The following is an 8,321-nucleotide window of genomic DNA, read 5'->3' as shown; positions in this document are numbered from 1 at the left end:
ACAAATTGTCAACAACGTTCGTGGTTACCTCCTCAAACGTATTTTGCCTCTGCACATAATCCTTAAAATCGCCCCCAGCTCGCCCTGATCTTTTCAACTTGTCCCCGAAATCTTTATCCACTGGGTCAAGTCTAGTATTAACGAGGCCAACCTCCTCGGATATTTTGCCCATATCTGCCCTAATAATCTCTAATTATGTTTGTCACTCCTTCAGTTTCAGATTTGATCTTTCCCACCTCAGCTCTTACATCTGTCTCTATATTTGCCACTATATTTTCAAATTAATGTGCCTAGCTCTGATTTTCACTTTCAATGTTTGCATCGAGATCAGAATTTCCCTGTACCATTTTTGTACTCACTGCCCCTATACTAGATTGTATATTGCATTGCCCCCAGATTATATTGCACTGGCCCCAAAATTTGGCGGAACTTCCTTTAACCATGCCAATGAATCATCTGTAATTACATCTCCCTTCCCTGGTTTCAGACTGTCTGCTCCACTAATATTGTCCACATTAACACTATCATGTTCTGATTTAGGACCAAGTAATCAGCCAACTCACGCAGATAACTGGGTGTAACACTATGAAGGGATATGAAATGGAATGATCACATAGGCTCAGTCGTGGGTAAAGCAGATGGTAGACTTAGTTTTTTTGATAGAATACTGGGGGAACGCAATCACGATATGGGTTACAAATCACTTGTCAGACCCATTATAGAATATTGTTGAAATGTATGGGACCCACACCACGTATGACTACCAGAGGATACTGAACGTATACAGAGAAGGGCAACACGAATGGTCACAGGTTTGTTTAATCCATGGACATGATGGACCGTGAAGTAGATGTAAGGTTGTGACAACGGTCGGCGACGGAGTTGCTCTAGAAGACCGGCGATGACTCTGCCTCATAAGTTCACGGGAAGTTGCTCCCTGTTTATGGGGCGGACCCAGTGGATCGCAGCAATATCCAGCGGCGGTTGCAGAGGTTTAAAGAAGGTGATTTCTCTCTACTGGGTGGAACGAGAAAAGCCCCAAGAACTGCACTGTCATGCACTTCACAGTGGTTTGCACTGTATAGATGTAGATATTGTTCACAACACCATTGTGTAGCACGACGTTCTCAAACGCTTCGTTTCTTGTCTTTTCAGGTTTTCCTACAGTCTTTGATTCACTTATGTTCAAAACGGTGCTCCGGATGTCCATTCTCAGAAATTTCTTACTCGAATTAAGTCCTATGTTGGATACTATTAGACTTATTTCAGGGACGAATGATTTCACATGTGTTAATCTGCTTCTTATATCCTTCACGCTTCTTCCGTCATGCGTTATTTTCCTTAAAAGGCGGCAGCAGAATTCCTTCACTTTGTCGATAAGCGGTCTCCAGTTTTAATGTTAATTTCACGGGTAATCTCATTTCTGTTGCTGTTAGCTACTTTCATTCGTTTCAGTTTACTCTCAATCAATTTTCTGTGCTCAATGGACTGTTCATCCAGATTCTGGAATTGCTCCTCACATATACTGAGCAATTTCATCAGCGCATCTTATCATGGACATCCTTTCACCGAGAATTTGGATGCCACTTGTTGCTTCCTCGATGTAAGGTCGAAAGTAAAGATCGCATATCTGTCAGATGCGCTTTGTAACCTGAGTACTTCTATCTTTTTCTTCCACTATTATTGTTCCCTCTTGGTTCTTGCACGTACTGAAAACAAAGGGCGTTCAAAAAGTTTTGCACAGTCGTCTCTAATTTTTTGCAGGAGTAGAATGAATTTTTTTGTGAACATCCTTGGAACATTTAGCTATAAGTTGGTACATAAAAGTATATTCTTTTATGTACAGGTGAGCCATAATGGACCGTGAAATAGATGTCAGGTTGCGACAACGGTAGGTGATGGAGTTCCTCTTCAAGACCGTCGATGACTCTGCCTCATCGATTTACAGGAGTCCGCAGTTCGTGGTCGTGCGGTAGCGTTCTCGCTTCCCGCGCCCGGGTTCCCGGGTTCGATTCCCGGCGGGGTCAGGGATTTTCTCTGCCTCGTGATGACTGGGTGTTGTGTGATCTCCTTAGGTTAGTTAGGTTTAAGTAGTTCTAAGTTCTAGGGGACTGATGACCACAGCCAGCCAGAGCCATTAGAACCATTTGGTTCACAGGAAGGTGCTCCCTGTGTATGGAGAGGACACAGTGGATTGCAGCAGTATCCAGCGGTGGTTGCAGAGGTTTAAAGAATGTGATTTCTCTCTACTGGACAATCCACGATGCGGTAGACCATCGACGGCAGTGAATGATGTGAATTGGAGACCATTCATCAAATCGTCCAAAATGACAGATGTGTGCCGACACGACAGCTTGTTGCAATGACCCGTTTGTCATTGGGTAGTGTGACATCACTGGTACAGTCACTAGGGTACAGAAAAATCTGTGCACGTTGGGTGCCTAGATTACTGACAAGAGAAATGAAAACGATGAGGAAGAATGTGTGCAAGGGTCTCATGAAGACCTTTACTGAAGAGTAGAAATATTGTTTTAACGGCACCATTACCCAGGATGAAACATGGTTGTTTTTGTTCGAACCTGAGAGTAATACCCAATCCACGGAGTGGCGTCATCCGGGTTCCCCTAGGAAGAAGAAACCAAGACTTTCACGAACAACAGGCCGAAAGGTGATTTTTACCTCTTTGGTCATCTGAAGGCCCATTTGTGCGGTAAAACATTTGATAGTGAGAAATACCTTATTTCCTGTGTCAAGCGATGGCGTAAAAGTCAATCCCCAGAATTTTACCAAAGTGCATTTACATCATGGAAAGAACGGTGGGCCAGATGCGTCACAGCTGTTGGATGCTACATTGAGTAGGCTCAGTGTATAGCTAAATGTTTCAAGTATGTTCACAAAAAATTTCATTCTCCTCTGCAAAAAATAAAAAAAAATTAGAGACGACTGTGCAAAACTTTTTGAACGCCTACCCTGTAGCTTATACCTATTTTCCTGATAATTTGAAACTTCTTGCACCAGTTTGTCTAACGAAGTCTATGATCACCATAAAGTATCTTTTGATTTTTCGCAAGTCTTTGTCCATTATCAAGCTCTATGTCAGAAATTCCTCACTGGTGCTCTTACCAAACTGATTGTTAGACTGATCGTGTGATAGTAATCGCATTTATCTGCCTTGACACCTTAAGAATTGTGTGAATCATAGTATTCCTAAAGGGCGATGTCTTCAGTCTCAGAATCTACACGCAAAATTGGATCACAGTTTGGTTGCCACTTTACCCAGTTATTTCAGAAATTCCGATAAATCTTCCTTAAGTTTTCTGTCAAAGTCTTACTCTAATAGTGGGTCGACTATGTCTTCCATATCAACCTCCATTTCTTCTAATTCATCGGCATGAGCTTGGCATTTCCAGGTTTCCGAACACCTGTGTTACTCTGCATGTAGTTCATCGTGTGGGAATTCGGGAGTTGGTGAATACGAATGATACTCAAATACTGAAGCCATGGATCAAACACATTAATACATTATTAACTCGCGTACTTGCAATGTGATCAGAGCACACTACACCATAGCGTGAGACACCAGAACACCACAAGAAAGAGAATCTTCTTAAAGAGTCACCCTTGTGATTGTTAATTGTGTCAATACTGGCAGTTGCTGTCGATGTCACTAGCCGATGCTGCCACAGCGTCCCTCCGATGTACAGCACCGTAGAGTAACTAGGAGGTAGGTTCTGTTTTGGCTTGTAGTCTTGTAGAAATGCTGGCAGGTGTTGAGGTCTGTCGAAGCAGGAGCAGCGATGGTCGTCAGCAGCGAGGACATCCTTCCATTAACCCATTGTCTTGTGGGTGGCAAGCAGTTGTATGCAAGCGTTGCACACCACACAATTTACTCAGCTCTGCGAAAGAGGAGCGACTCAAATTGTCGTCCTTCGCTAATTGTAACGAACAACGGGCATCCAAAATGAGACAGCCACAAGCCTATGATTGCGTGTGCCATGGAATCTGCCGTTATATCCTGTAATGGAGCTGCCTCCGCCCACAAGTTATAGAGTCGATAGCCGAAAGCAGGTTTTATAGCTTTTTGATTCTGGCAAAAGTCCGACTATCCAGGTGAACACGCTGGAAATGCTCTTTTGGTACTATAACGGAACCATGCACTGCGAATGGGTGGTGTTTGGTTTTGCTGTGCTAGTACAGAATGCAGGTACACGCCATTTCCTATAATCTTCATAAATTAACTCCCCGTGAAATGTTCCATAGTCGGTCTTGTGATAGGGCTACTGCTGGATGTGACAAATTGCATAAGCAGTCAAAGATAGTTTTCGTGAACGACACTGGGACCAAAGTTTGTGGTCTTCCCTGTCTGATGTGTCACGCTATAGACGTACACTACTGGCCGTTAAAATTGCTACACTACGAAGATGACGTGCTACAAACGCGAAATTTGACCGACAGGAAGAAGATGCTGTGATATGCAAATGATTAGCTTTTCAGAGCATTCACAGAAGGTTGGTGCCGCTGGCGATACCTACAACGTGCTGACATGAGGAAAGTTTCCAACCTATTTCTCATACACAAACAACAGTTGACCGGCGTTGCCTGATGAAACGTTGGTGTGATGCCTCGTGTGAGGAGGAGAAATGCGTACCATCACATTTCCGGCTTTGATAAAGGTGGGATTGTAGCCTATCGCGATTGCGGTTTATCGTATTGCGATATTGCTGCTCGCGTTGGTCGAGATCTAATGACTGTTAGCAGAATATGGAATCGGTGGGTTCAGGAGGGTAATACGAGGCCGTTGGTATCCAGCACGGCGTTCCGTATCACAAGCAGTCGAGATGACAGGCATCTTATCCGCGTGGCTGTAACGGATCGTGCAGCCACGTCTCGATCCCTGAGTCAACAGATGGGGACGTTTGCAAGACAACAACCATCTGCACGAACAGTTCGACGACGTTTGCAGCAGCATGGACTATCAGCTCGGAGACCATGGCTGCGGTTACCCTTGACGCTGCATCACAGACAGGGGCGCCTACGACGGTGTACTCAACGACAAACCTGGGTGCACGAATGGCAAAACGTCATTTTTTCGGATGAAACCAGGTTCTGTTTACAGCATCATGATGGTCGCATCCCTGTTTGGCGATATGGCAGTGAACGCACATTGGAAGCGTGTATTCGTCATCGCCATACTGGCGTATCATCCGGCGTGATGGTATGGGGTGCCATTGGTTACACGTCTCGGTCACCTCTTGTTCGCATTGACGGCACTTTGAACAGTGGACGTTACATTTCAGATGTGTTACGACCCGTGGCTCTACCCTTTATTCGATCCCTGCGAAACCCTATATTTCAGCTGGATAATGCACGACCGCATGTTACAGGTCCTGTACGGGCCTTTCTGGATACAGAAAATGTTCGAGTGCTGCCCTGGCCAGCACATTCTCCAGATCTCTCACCAACTGAAAACGTCTGGTCAATGGTGGTTGAGCAACTGGCTCGTCACAATACGCCAGTCAGTACTCTTGATGAACTGTGGGACCGTGTTGAAGCTGCATGGGCAGCTGTACCTGTAGACGCCATCCAAGCTCTGTGTGACTCAATGCCCAGGCGTATCAAGGCCGTTATTACGGCCAGAGTTGATTGTTCTTGGTACTGATTTCTCAGGAGCTATGCACCCAAATTGCGTGAAAATGTAATCACATGTCAGTTCTAGTATAATATATTTGTCCAATGAATATCCGTTTATCATATGCATTTCTTCTTGGTGTAGCAATTTTAATGGCCAGTAGTGTATTACAGAGCTGGGCATCTTAGTGTGTTGGAATCGCTAGATCCTGTTGGTGTTCTGTAAGAGATCTTGTAACTGTTTGTCATTTTATTATGCTTCAACCAAATCACCAAAATCAGTCAGCATACTGAGAACATTCATGGAGATATATAGTCCACCACTACATTTTTCTCCCTTGTTCACACGTCGAGTATCTGTTGAAAATTTAGCAATAAAATCGAGATGTAGGGAAAAGTCCCTAATGGGGTTGCATATGGTATTGACCAACGCACAGTGAGCTATGAAAAGTGTGACAGGTCAGCCCTGGATGTCTTCCCAGAAGTATCTGACTCCTCGTAAAGCCCTAGTAACTCACTGTCATATGCTGACCGCAACCATTTGGAACCTTTTAACTTGTGGGAGAAAAAGCTTAATGGTTGCTGGATACCATTCACTGTTTGTTGTAAAACTGCGCCGAATGTAGTGTCACTAGCGTCAGCAAAGACAGACATGTGGGCCTTTGGGGAAGAGTGAGCCAATGTCACTACTTACAATAATGACTGTTTGATAGATTCAAAAGGTCATAACGTAGTCTCCGATTATGGAATGGTTCGGTTTTCCGTACTGTCCATTCTAGAGAGGGTGTTGGTGACAGGAGCTTGGATACCTAGTGCCTGTGGAATAGGACGCCAGTAGAAATTAATTGTGCACAAAAATCTACAAAGTTCCTTGTAAGTTGAGGGCCTAGGGCTAGCAGAATTAATTCAGTCCTTTTTTCCATCGGTCGTGAACCCTTCAAAAGAAACAGTGACCTAGAAATTTTACTTCCTATTGTCATAAGTGGCATTTTCCAGTATTCATTATTATGCCTTACCGTTCAAGGGCGTCAAAAGCCGGCTGAAGGTGATTTTCTTGGTCATGTGCCGAAGAAGAAATGATGAGAACATCGTCCAGGTATGGAAAACAGAATGGAAGTTTGCACAGTGCAGAGTCGATGAATCTGTGCCACGCTTGTGCCTCATTTTTCCCTGCAAACGATATATAAAAAAATTCAGATAAACCAAAGGTGATATTAATAGCAATTTTAGGAATGTCCTCTGCTTACATAGGTATTTGCAAGTACGCCTTCTTGCGGTCTATGACACTGTATACGGAAAAGTCTTGGATGTTGGGCACCTGATACCGATTAGGGATGGTTCTGGTACTGAGGACCTTATACCTGGTAGTCCCTACATCATATGAAATGTGCCTTTTTGGGGGCCAAATGGAACTGTGAAACCCAAGAGGTGTACTAGGATCACTTACTTAGCAATTCATCTACAGATACTTTAGCGATCAGTAACTTGTCTGGGGGAAGGCGTCTGTAGGAGACAGTAGGTCCCTCAGTGATTTCGATGTGGCGTACTGTGCTAATGCTGTGGTTGTTTAGGTGCTGGAATGCACTAAACGCACACGCAGGGAAGTCACTGTTATCGATTGCACTGTATGCAGTTCGTAGGTGCAGGAAAGAGGTAGCTGCAGTGAAAATACGGACTAGTCTGCGATGATTCTAACAATTTTATGCGGTGCTGATTGGTTTCTACAGCGACGCTCCAGAGCTAGGGTGTCTTCATATTGTTAGAAGTGTCTATAGAATCAAAGTTCAATAAAGCCTGGATCACTAACTCGTTGAGGAGAGCAAACCCGTTGTTATCCCGAGCGTTGTGGATGTAGTTCTGTACTCTGATTTGCGTATTCTCCATGTTAAATGTTCCCGAGGCTGAAGTCCTGTGAAGTTAGGCTCCCCATGTTGACGACAGGAACAGGTAATAATGACAAGAGCTGACATTTGGTGTCTGCTGGTTGATAACGTACCCGTGTAGTGATGCATGTAATGATGAATTCTCTTATAATATGAGACCTCCTTCTCTGGTGACACAGTACGATTTATTGGTGCCTCTAGTTGCTCTCGGAGTGCGGAATGTAACTGCTGAAGCATGTGCACCAGTATCTGGAGGGCATCAGTGAGCTTGGGACAGATTGAGTCATAGGTGCCGGCCGTTGTGGCCGAGCGGTTCTAGGCGCTTCAGTCTGAAACCGCGCGACCGCTACGGTCGCAGGTTCGAATCCTGCCTCGGGCATGGATGTGTGTGATGTCCTTAGGTTAGTTAGGTTTAAGTAGTTATAAGTTCTAGGGGACTGATGACCTCAGATGTTAAGTCCCATAGTGCTCAGAGCCATTTGAACCATTTTTGAGTCATAGGTCTCCCGATTGTGTCCAGTATGTAAACATCAGAAGTTCAACAGCAGAGTACTGTGTTTTCCAAAGCCGGACACATAATGAAGTGGCGAAGAAAATCCCTTCCCGACAGTGGTTCGTTCACTTCTGCCTATATGAATGCCCACATGGAAGTCTGCCCATTGCCAAAATCAGTGTTAATATGGTGGTACTATATGTTGTAAAGATCACTGTGTTCGGCACCCTGAGGTGAGGTGAAATATCTGCTATAGGCTGATTAGTAGAGAGGACTGGAAGACTACAAAGTTCAGAACGAGAGTCTACAAGGAAATG

Source organism: Schistocerca americana, chromosome 2 (genome assembly GCF_021461395.2).
Source record: "Schistocerca americana isolate TAMUIC-IGC-003095 chromosome 2, iqSchAmer2.1, whole genome shotgun sequence".
NCBI lineage: Eukaryota > Metazoa > Arthropoda > Insecta > Orthoptera > Acrididae > Schistocerca > Schistocerca americana.
This window is presented reverse-complemented; position numbering follows the sequence as displayed.